Here is a 13,063-nt window from a genome sequence, read left to right on the forward strand (position 1 = left end):
ATACCCGTTGTGAGTAGTTGTCGTACCGTGCTATGTCTACGTCGAACATGCTTTGATTTGCCGTTGTACATCAAGCTACGGGCTCTACCAATCGCAGATTGACTGTCACAATGTATGCAAATAGCCGACAAAGGCTTTGGCCATATTGGAATATCTTCCATAAATTGACGTAGCCATTCCGCCTCTTCACCACATTTATCCAAGGAGATAAACTCCGATTCCATCGTGGATCTAACTATAACCGTTTGCTTAGAAGACTTCCAAGCAATAGCTGCACCACCAAGTGTGAATACATATCCACTTGTTGATTTAGAATCTTTTATATCCGAAATCCAATTTGCATCACTGTATCCTTCGATCACGGCTAGATCTCGATTATAATGGAGTCCATAGTCTCATGTGTATCTTAAGTACCTTAGAACCCGTGTTATACTTTTCCAATGTTCCACACTCGGATTACTAGTATATCTACTTAGCCTACTCACGGCATAAGCTAGATCGGGTCGAGTACATGTCATAAGATACATTAGACTACCAATAATTCTTGAGTACTCTAACTAAGCAACACCCTCACCTCTATTTTTAGATAGATGGTGGGTCGTATCAATTGGAGTTGACGCGACATGCGTGTCATCCTTATTGAATTTCTCAAGAATTTTATCCACATAGTGAGATTGACTCAAGATAAGACCATTTTGGTAATTTGAACCCCAAGAATCACGACCGCGAGACCCAAGTCTTTCATGTCAAACCTCGCTTTCAACATATCTTTTGTAGATTTAATCATGGTATCATTACTCCCAATGATAAGCATATCATCTACATAAAGACATAAAATCACATAACCTCCTGGCGTGTCCTTCACATAGACACATTTGTCACACTCGTTTATTTTGAAACCATTGTCAAGCATGACATGATCAAACTTTAAGTGCCATTGTTTTGGACCTTGCTTCAAACCATACAATGATTTGACCAGTATACATACTTTTCCCTCTTTCCCTGGGGCGGAGAAACCCTCGGGTTGCTCCATGTAAATCTCTTCATCTAAATCGCCATTTAGAAATGCGGTTTTTACATCCATTTGGTGAATTTCCAAATTTCATAAGGCGGCGATTGCAAGAACTAACCTTATTGAGGTTATTCGCGTGACCGGCGAGTAAGTATCAAAATAGTCTAGACCTTATTTTTGTCTATACCCTTTGATCACTAACCTTGCCTTGTATTTGTCAATACTTTCATCGGCTTTCATCTTCCTTTTGAATATCCAACGATATCCAAGGGGTTTACAACCCGGCGGAAGATCTACTAACTCCCAAGTATGATTTTGCAATTTAGAATCTATCTCGTTCTTAATTGCTTCTTTCCATTGAGGTGATTCCACGGAGGTGACCGCCTCGTGGTAGGTATTGGGCTCACCCTCAACCATGTAGCTCATGAAATCAGGACCGAAGGATTTTTCAATCCTTGGTCTTTTGTTTCGTCTAAGCTCACCTTCCTCAATTTCGGGTCGTTCATGTCTCTCATCATGAACAGTATCATCAATCGCTCTTGATGTACTTGCTTCATCAACCGCTCTTGATGAACTCGCATGTGTTTTCCTTAAACAGGGAAACACATTTTCGAAAAAATCGTTGGTCCTCCACTCAACAATAGCGCCTTCATGTGCATTGGGATTCTTGGACTCATGTACAATAAACCTATGCACATTACCAATGAATATACAATCCATGGTTTTAGGTCCTGTCGTTAGTGCCTTTGGTGGCAGAACTGTCACCTTGGCAAGGCACTCCCACACTCGAATGTATTTGTATGAATGTTTTTTACCCTTCCATAACTCATACGGAGTCACGTCCGTTTTCTTGCGGGGTATCTTATTCAAGATATAATTGGCCGAGAGAATAGCCTCCCCCTATAAGTCATAGCTCACGCCCGAGCTAATCAACATGGCATTCATCATCTCTTTTAATGTACAGTTCTTTCGTTCCGCATTGCCACTTGATTGTGGAGAATAAGGTGGGGTACACTCATGTATTATGCCACTTTTTGCAAATATTTCCGCAAATGGTGAAACATATTCACCATCCCTATCACTTCGCAAAGTTTTTATTCTCCGTTTTTGTTGATTTTCAACCTCATCTTTATACAAGATAAACTTGTCTATTGCTTCATCCTTACTTTTAAGTAAGTATACATAGCAATACCGAGTACTATCATCAATGAACGTGATGAAATACTTATTTCCACCTCTTGTGGGAGTGGCTTTTAAATCGCACACATCGGTGTGGATTAAATCAAGGGGTTCGGTTATTCGTTGAACCGATTTGAAAGGCTTTCTCATTAGTTTGGATTCAACACATGTTTCGCATTTATATTTTGAATCGATTTTAAAACATGGAATGCTATTTAATTTAATTAAACGTCGAATTGGATTAAAATTTGCATCTCCTAGTCTACCATGCCAAACACAAGAATTAGAATTTGACGACTCAATCATGTAAATAGAAGTTGCAATTTATTGATAGAATTTTTGACAACAATTACATTCAATTTGAACATAGCATTGTCGGCATAACCCTTGCCGACAAACATTCCATTTTTCGATAAAATAAATTTATCCGATTCAATCACCAAGTGAAATCCGTGCTTGTTGAGCATCCATCCCGAGACAAGATTCTTGCGAATCTCGGGAACATAGAGAACTTTGGTCAACGTGAGCTCCTTCCCAGAAGTCCACTTCAAGATCACATCTCTTTCCCCCATGATGTCTGCAGTCGCTTTATTCCCCATGTAAAGCTTCTGGTCACCCGCCGCCTCTCTGAAATTCTTAAAGAGTTGTTTGTCGCCGCAAACATGGCGGGTTACGCCGGTGTCAACGTACCACCCTTTGGGAGTGTCTCCCACAACGTTGACTTCCTCGATGAAAGCCGCTTCCTCGGTAACCATCGCCACGAGAGGAATGCCATCTTCGTCCACCAAATGCGTGTGCTCGCACTTCGGTTTCTTGCACTTGTTCGCCCGGTGCCCCATCTTGTTACAGTTGTAACATGGTCCTTGGAAAGGTGGAGGCTTCTTTTTCACAGCCCATTTCTTCACACCAAGGTCTGCTTTCGCTTTCCCTTTGTTACCTTTGCCTTTGCCCTTATTGCCCCCTTAGGAGGATTGACCATACTCGACTAAGTTAGCCTTGGCGGAAACATCCACTAGGCTACCTTTTTGAGCTCTCTTATTGTCTTCTTCTATCCGAAGTCAAACAATAAGATCATCAATGGTCATCTCCTTTCGCTTGTGTTTAAAATAATTCTTAAACTCAACCCAACTAGGAGGTACTTTTTCAATCATCGCTGCCACTTGAAATGTCTCACTAAGTGTCATTCCCTCAGCAAAGATGTCGTGAAGTATAACTTGCAACTCTTGGACTTGACTAATTACAGTCTTAGAGCCAACCATTTTATAGTCCAAGAAATGGGCGACAACAAATTTCGTTGTTCCCGCATCCTCCGTTTTGTACTTTTTGTCTAAAGACTCCCATAATTCTTTGATAGACTTTATTGAAAAGTACACGTTATAAAAGGCGTCAACTAAACCGTTTAACACATAGTTTCGACATAAGAATTCCGAATGCTTCCACGCATCTACTGCACTCAAAGTTTGAGCGTCGGTCTCCCGATCTTCGTTAGTGGCTAGGGGAGCAGATTCTGTCAAGAACCTCGCAAGATTTAAGGTGGTCAAATAGAAAAACATCTTCTGTTGCCACCGTTTAAAGTGCAAACCCGAGAACTTCTTGGGTTTTTCAGCGTGATTAGCCATGGTAGTCGCTCCTACCATAACAGACAAAGGCGTACCGGTAACCTTGCTCGATGACGGTGATGCCATTATTTCTGAAATATTAATAGTGGTTGCTCCCACTAAATTAAAGTTACGCAAAACTTTTTAATCCGAACTCTCGAATTAACCCACCGAAGGTGTTCTAAGTCCAACTTTGAAGGGACCAAACAATGGGTTTTTCCAAGAGTTTAGCGTTAAAAAATCCGAATGGTAATCGATTTCCGTTTCTACAAAGTCGTTCCTTTGAATAAAAACGGAAAAAGAAATGTTTTTTTAAAAACACAACCGTTTGAAACAAAACTAGTTTGAGTCACACGAGAATGTTTTGAATACACGAACGGTGATTTTTAAAAAAAATTGTTTTAAGATTGTAGGAAACCGTTCGCTTATAAAAATAAAACACTTTTAATAAAATGATTACAATACAAGGAATCAAACCTATCTAGGAAAGCAAGTAAATTACAATACGAATTACACCAGAAAAAATCAAAATTACAATACAATTGAAATAAAATAATGCAAGAAAGGTGTAGAAGAAGAATGGTGTCGTAGTCTTTGTGGCCGATGATCGTGTTTTACACGGGGCCCTTAAAACAAATTCCGGGTCTCTCCCCGTTTTGTTTCCCAGGGTACAGTGGCCTAAGCAATATGTTCTACCGGGGAGGGCTCTAGCACCCGAATAGTACCTTAAAGAAAATGATTAAGATGATCAAGGATGTTGGAATTTTTTAAGGAGAAAAATGAAAAAAACACAAGAGAGAATGTGTGTATTTTGTGTATTTTGTGTGTCTACAACCAAGGAGCTCCCTTGGTATTTATACTAGTAGAAAGTTGAAACCATTCAACCATCATTAACCAAAACTTTAATTTTTTGACCAAATTAAAGGAACCATTAACCAAACTTTAATTTTTTTGACCAAATTAAAGGACATTTTAATGGCTTTTACTAATTGACTTGTTAACTTGAATAAAATAATTCAAAGTTTAAACATATAAATTTTTTTTTTTCACAAAAATTTTCCAACATATATATATATATATGGCTGATTTCTTTTGACAACAAAGATATTTAAGAACTTGAGAACTATTTAAACCAATTAGGAAATGTCACGTCAATTTAAAAAAAAAATCATTAAGGGCAACTTGGACCCAAATTTTATCTCTCTTCACGTATCAATCAATTATTTCATTTTAAATTCTAAAATGCTTAATTTTCTCTTTATTAAATAATGAAATGCATCCATCATTTTCAAATTCACATCCAAATTCATGAAGATCTAAAACCAAAATTAAAAACCTTGTCGTTTGGTTTTGTATGCCTTTCAAGATAGCAAAATGACCCACTTCCGACCATTTGGGTTTGGATAATCCTGGGCGTTATTCATATACTTGTTTTTGCTTTCTTGGCTTTATAAAAAATATAATTTCTTGGGTTTTCAAAATTACCAAATATTTTTTGAAAGCAAATCTTTTGAGTAAAATAAGATTTCTTGCAATTTTTTGAAAAATTAACATATTTAAAGGTCAACTTGCTTTTTGATTGATTTATTTTATGTAATATGTGAATTTATATATAATATATGTAATTGGTAATTTATGTAATATGTGTATTGTATGTAACTTGTATAATTTATATAGTTTGTAATATAATTAATTATGTATTTTGTGTGGTGCTTATAATTATGTAATTTGGGTAATTTGAGTAATTTGTGTATATTATGTAATATGCGTATTTTGTGCTGTGTAATTAATAATTTATGTAATTTGTGTATTTTATGGTTGGGTAATTTATGTAACTTGGGCAATTAGTGTAGATGTAATTTAGGTAATTCATGTTAATTGTGTGTTGTTTATTATTTTGAGCAATTTATGTAATTTGTGTAGTTTGGGTAAGTTATGTATTTGTGTATAATACATGTGTGTAGAGAGAGAGAAAAAAAGATAGCCTAAAATCTTCTTAAATGATTTAAAAAAGATTGAAAAGGATTAATGAACAATGTGTTGATAATTTTAGGTACTTTTGTTTATTAATAGATTGATGATTTTATAAAAATGAATTACTACACATACGTAGTTATTAAACAAAAATAGGTTGATGATTTTATAAAACCGTGTGGCTTGGTTTAATTCACATAGCTCTAAAAATGGAGTTTAAAAAATATCCATTAAAAAAATCCTTTTTATTGCCTTTGTTAAAAACAAAAAAAAATATTAAGATTTAATAACCATCTTCATGTGTGTGCAAAAATTAGAATTTAGGTTTTAAAAAAATGTTTTTTTAACTTAAAAATTAGAAATATATGTCGGCGATAAATATTATTATTTCCAAACTTAAACCCAGCGAAAAATATATGCCCCTTCCCTTGTCTCCCCTCTTATCGCCCAGCAAGGAGGGGGGAGGAGGGGGGTTCCTCGCCTCATCTCCCTTTGCCACCCATAATTACCGCCCCACCACACATTGTCTTAGGATATTTCTGATTTACATTTCAGACTATCAGTGACTTGCCACAACTAGGTGTGATAGTCTGGTGTACCTAACCGGTTATAAGTAGTAATAAGTATTTAGTTTTGATAATGGGTTTTTGACCACTAACCTATCTTTTCACTTTTAGTGACTAGAAGTCTTTTACCATAGTTTTATAAGCCTCTTAGGGATCTAGTTCGTTTCTAGTAGTCAATTTTAGTAGATATTGGCTTTTTATTGAAATGAACTTTAGGATAGGCAGGCATCAGGTCCCAGAGTTCTAAGTATTAGATCGCTCGAGAGTCCCTTATATATATTCAATCAGCCATAAACATCAAAATGTCAAATTGAATCCCTAGCCTAAGTGATATCCTTCCCTCACTTGAATTCAAGCCAGTTAAATTGTTGTATAATTTCAAATTAAGTTATTAGTTTAATCGAATCATTTCAATTAAGTTAGATTATATATCGATAAAGGTCTAGTATTAGTAGTTGCACGCACAATATCCACGGATCGATACGTGGTTCTTATTAAACTATATTACGATGCGATAGTTGCACATACATAGAGATGAAATCGGTGCCATACCTAAAAATATCGATATCGAAAAGAGTGAAGCCATTTACCGAATACAGAATGTTGTACCGATTTTTTTAGTTTAGTAACCAGTTGGTAGCAATACCACTGGAATACCGAAAACACCAAAACCAAAGGGTACCGATGAGAAAGAAGAACAAAGAAATGTTGGTACTGGTATCAATTGTGTTTGGTCGCTACCGGTTCAGGTTGGTACATTACAATAAAAGTATAATAATATAATATCAATATGGTACTGATATTCATTTAAAAAAAATGCTCATATTCCAAAAATACAAATTCCAAATCCAAACACAGTATACACCATTTGGGGGGAACATATATTGGCTTAGTTCGGTTATTCACTCCAACGAAAACAGAAATGAGGATTTTGTAAAACGTTCCACTGAAATTGGTTTGATTAATTTAAGTTAATAACTAAAATCAAACTCGGGTGGTGTTTAGAAATACCTGAAATTGAGCTATACATACATGAAATGAAGGTACATAACAAAAGATACAGAAATGGAGACATAAAAGTTAAAAATAAATGAAAATATAAATGGTTCGGTTCAGTTAATTTCGTTAACCAAGGGCACACAAAAAGGTTGATAGCTGAATTACGAACAATGAATATTTGGTTTATCTTGGTTTGGTTTTGTTGGTTTCTGATTTGGTTTTGTTAACAGCATAGTTATTTTTCTCCCCTAAACACCATCTTCCTTAATGATTAACTAGCTTTTGAACCCGTTATTACACGGGTTTTGTCAAATAATCAAAATTTAGGTATTCAGACATACGTAATTTAGGGATTTTCTTTTGAATTTGTATAATTTAATATTATCATACACACTTCAAATGTTACATATTTAAATTTTACGTTTCCTAAGATTAAAATAATATTTTCAAAAGGCATAAAATCAAGTGTTATTGGTGATTTTCTAAACATATTAAAGATGTTTTATATAATTAATACGAATGTAAGTCAACTATTGTTTTACAAATTGTAATATTATAAATATTATCACACATATTATATATCTATTATACACATAGGTTTCCAATTGTTATAATATAACGACGTAAATTATTAGTTAACTAATTTAATAATTCACTGCTTATTTTAAACTTATTATAGATATTCAATATTATATATGTTTTTTTAAATCATGGTTAAACTTTCATCTTTAATAGTGATACTAGATTAACGGGTTAGTAAAAGTTAGTGTGATTTAAATTATATTAAATACATTTTTTTCATATGGGTTACAACAAATGGGTCATGCCAATTAAAACCATGATCCATGGATAACATAAATTAAGGAGAGTATAGATTAGAGATATGAGAAAATTGAAGATAGGATTGAATGCGGTTAAGACACGTCATCCTTATTAGTTTTTGTTTATTAGTATACTAGGATAGAAACGCGTGTATTACACGGGGTTGGATAATTATATAAAAAATGTATAAAGGCTAAAAAGTCCGTATAAAATTAAATTACGTATCACATAATAACATAGAATTATATTTAAGTCTGTAAAAAATTTCTTGTATAGAATACTTTACAGAATCATATGGTACCGGCACTTGGTATGGTAAACCCGGTGTTTTGTTATTTAAAATAAAAAATAAAAACTAAAAAAAATGTAAGCTTTAAATAATAATAACCACAAAACCACTAAGCGAAATCCTTGTCAAATGAACAAACCAATTATATTTCAATCCATACCATAATAGAACATAGTAGAACAAAAAATTCGCCCTAATAAAATGTATGCTCCTCATGTCTCAAGTACATTGCTGAACTAACACATACATATATATATTTACACGGTTTGAAAAGAAAATACGGATAAACAATACTGCAAGGCGTTACTAATTTAACATTCAAAATCCGTATACGAACCACATATGTTATCAATTAAATAAGTAAAAGGATCACCTAAAGCAAAGTCATAGCATATAGCTTCTTATCCTTCCCTGCTAGTAATATGAATCTCATTCAGATTAATCGGTTGCTCTTTTATAGGTTTCTCGACCTTCTGGTACTAATCCATCTAACCAACTAGAAATTAAAAGAGAATTGTCCAAACTAATAGACATTTGTAAACTGAAAACAACATTGACACACAACCAAAAAATTAATAATTTCACATGTAAATATGTAATCATATATAAGGCCAGAGACAACAAAACATTAGATGCAAAATCTCAAAATTACCAACTCAACTTGAGAACGAAAATAAGAATTTAAAGCTATAGTTGGTACTTCTACATGCTACAAACATTATATTTAAATAGTATCAATAAGAAAGTAAATCAAAAGGCAATGTTCAATATAAAATATCATGTATAAAACTTCAAACATTTGTATATTCACATAAAAGCAAGAACTGCACTAACAACATCGGATGCCCTCCTTCTCTGCAAGCTCCTCTTGAAATAAAATTGAAACTATCATGGTAAATTGACCTGTTTGCTAAAACATAGTAGACTTTAGGCTTGAATGGTTAATTGTTTGTGAACCGTTCGATAAAAAGTTCGTTTATTTAATAAACAAACGAACATAAGCAAATATTTGTGTTCATTTAATTAAACTAACGAACGTGAATATATGTTTTGTTTGTTCATTTATGTTCGTGAACATTCGTTTATGTTTTTTTATTTATGTTCGTTTACATATTAAATGAAAATAAGTAAATATTATTTGTATTTTACATTATATCACCCTCATATCTAATGTGTAATTAAAACAAATTTGTTTGTCCGTGTTCATTTAAATTTGTTTGTGTCAATTTACGTTTGTTCATATATGTTCATTTTTTCGTTTATGTTTGTTAAAATATATTCATTTAAGTTTGTGAACAATCCGCACATTAGATCACCTTATTCAATGGATTATCAATTATCCAAAAAAAAATTATAAATGGAAAAAAGTAATTTAACAATAATCAGAAAGTACCAAGAGCACTCGCTAACTCAAGAAAGAACTCATGGTTTCAACTTCACCCTTTTGGTCTTGTGAATTTATTTAGAAACTTAATGTAATTTTTTTTTTGTGTGTAGGCTACATCAAGAAAATAGATGATCAGTAAATTATACAATTTTGTGATATCAAGAAACCGAAAGTAAAACTTAATATTCTCACCAAGTTGGTCTAGCCATATAGGATTCTTTAGAAAGGGCAAATCCCAAGCATCTTGTTTCCTAAATCTATTTCAAACACGAAGAATAAACAAACAAATAGTTACGAATGCATAGCTAAAACTCATATTAAACACGTTTCAGGTCATTAAAGATGCTTGTGTAAAAAAAAAACTAGGTTCACTCCAACACTATTTTGTAATAAATATCTTTTGTCCATCTCTAGAAAAGAATATTGTAAACTAATTAATAAAGTAGTAAACCTCAATGAAATATCCCATCTGCAATCTGTTCCTCATCTTTGTTCGATACCTCTTGAATCTTGATACACTTTGAAACTATATATATATTACAATAAAACAAAAGTAGAAAACATAAAATCCTTCAAATAATTTTTCACTTCTATAAATGAAATCTTGAATATATATGATCCAAAGTTTATTGTAACAGTCTCCAATTTCTTACATACTAAGTTGACCCTAAAAAGCCTCATAGAAGTTAAGCTTAAGGCATCTATCATATTGTAGCATTCAAATCACAAGACACAATAACATTGCAAATAATGCATAATTAATTGATATGCTTTCTCTTCTAGATATAAAACTTGAATTTTGAGGTAAAAAAACTATATAATTAGCTCCAGAATGAAATTACCATCGTTATAAATTTTTCGACCGCATCATCAAGCAAAATCAAACGCAAATCGTAAACCGTACAACTATATTATTCAGTTTTGGAGTAGGGATGGCAATGGGTCGGGTTTAGGTATTCCCAAACCCATTCCCGGTTAGAAAAGTCTGTCCCAAACCCGTCGGGTTTTAATCGGGTAATTGCCCATCGGGTTTCGGGTTTTCTATCGGCTTTTGATAAAATACCCGTCGGGTATACCCAGCTCAAAACCCGTCGGGTTTCTACTGAGTTTTGACAAAATCTACCTATATTCTAATAAAGTAAAATAAATATGGACACTTGTCATGTTTTAGTTAATTCTCACAATTTTTTTCCCTCCAAAACTAAAATACCCTAATATATGTAATAAATCAATAATTATTCACTTTCCTTTTACACTATATTTATATAATATCTATATATTTTTATAAATATAAATATTAACATGTTATTTTACTATGTATTTCAAAATACTTGCTGAATTCCAGAAATCAACAACAAATCATGTTTCTCAAATGAAAATTGTTTCGGGGTTTTTGTTGAACCTAAATTTGATTTTATGGGTCAAAAATTGTTAAATGGATTGTTTGGTACAAGTTAACTACATTAAGGTCAAATTTTGTTACGGGTCAAAAATGAAAATTTTGATTATTTTTAAAAGTTAGAGAATGCAAAATAGATTTATCGTCAAATTGGTTATGGGTTCAAAGTGTTGACTTTAAAATGTCAAAAGTATGAAAGTTAGAATTTTAAACAGGATTCGGGATTCAAATTTATTTTTAAGGGCATTTTTTGAAATAATCAAAAGGTTCGGGATTTGGCAAACTGACTATTTTTCCCCAACTAATAGAAGAAAAAATTGTGAACACTTTCGACATGCCACCCCCATACCTATCAATACTTCTAACTTATCAAATTTGAAATATTTATGTCAACATTAATTTTTCTTTCAATGGTGATCTTAAAATTGTATGAGAAGCCCTCTGAAACTTATCAAAAAAAATTTCATGGTGTAGCTCAGAAAAACATAGTTCTTGAAGAACATCCATTGTTACAATTTAAAGTTTTACTTTCCTTTGATGGGTGGTAAATTGATAAATATATCAATAAAGATAACGCCTCTTTTGTATTTAGGCTGAGTGGTGAGAACTACTATCGTATGAGAAGTTTTATTTCCGAAATTGGTTCATAACCAAAATTCTTTCAATTATTCATATATGACACCGAAAATGAAGCAAAAAGCATTATCGGGTATGTTTTTGCACGGGCATTTTTTTATTAAGTTCATTTAAAAAATCATTTTGTGATATAAATAAAATCAATTTATGTACACATTGTATAGATACAAGCATAGATGTAATACATTTTTTTTCATACACGTTATGTAATTATTTGTTTTACTTATAATTTTATTATTTGAATTATCCGGTGTGTGACACGGGCTCTAAAACTAGTATAACTAATATTACAAAGATGGTTACCATAAAAGTAAAACATCTCAAATGATTGACATAAACAAGTTTCAACAAATAATATTTTTGGAATATAGTGTGTGTTGTGTTATATATATATATATATATATATAAGATAAGCTATATCGGCTACATCGGGTATATAATCGGGTAAATGGGTCTATGTTATCGGGTAATCGAGTTGGGTAATCAGGTATATTAGAAATCCCAAACCCGTCCAAAACCCGCGAAAAATTTCAAAACTAATCCCAAATCCTAATGGGTCGGGTATTACCCCTCCCATTTATGTCGGGTTTCGGATTTTCCTATTGGGTTCGGGTTTCATTGCCATCCCTATTTTGGAGAAACCATTAAACCCTAATGTTTTTTAAGTCGGATATGATTTAGCGAGAAACTTATTTTTGGCGTGAGATTTGATTTAGGAAGCAAGAAAAGTTACAAAGTTTGTTACTCTTTTTATGGAAACCAAATTATTTTTTTTTCAAATTAAGGAGTCTTGATTATTATCTTTTTAAATAAAAAGAAAGAGGTTTTTAATGATTGAATAAAAAGCACGCCAAGTGACACAAATATGACCCAAATAAGTGCCAAGTGGCATAAAGAGGTTTTTGTTTATTATAATAGAGATGGGTAGATATCAATTGTGCAAATTTGTCTGTAATTTTATATAATCATTCAACCCATGTTTGTCTTGTTCGGGTTACACGATCTTAAGTATGTGTGAGTGTTAGGACTTAGGATTGATGTTCTTAACATGAATAAAATATGGGTCGATTAAATTGTCAACCTAACAAGATTGACATTCCTAGCTAAAACGGTTAGCTTTTGGCGGTTTGAATTATTTTTTTTGTTATCGTTTGTATTAAAAAAATATTTTACAATAAAAAGATAGACGTAATACACATGGC

Source organism: Bidens hawaiensis, unplaced genomic scaffold (assembly GCF_021521415.1).
Source record: "Bidens hawaiensis isolate Kalapana, Puna unplaced genomic scaffold, B.hawaiensis_p1.1 tig00053501_1, whole genome shotgun sequence".
Classification (NCBI taxonomy): Eukaryota; Viridiplantae; Streptophyta; class Magnoliopsida; order Asterales; family Asteraceae; genus Bidens; species Bidens hawaiensis.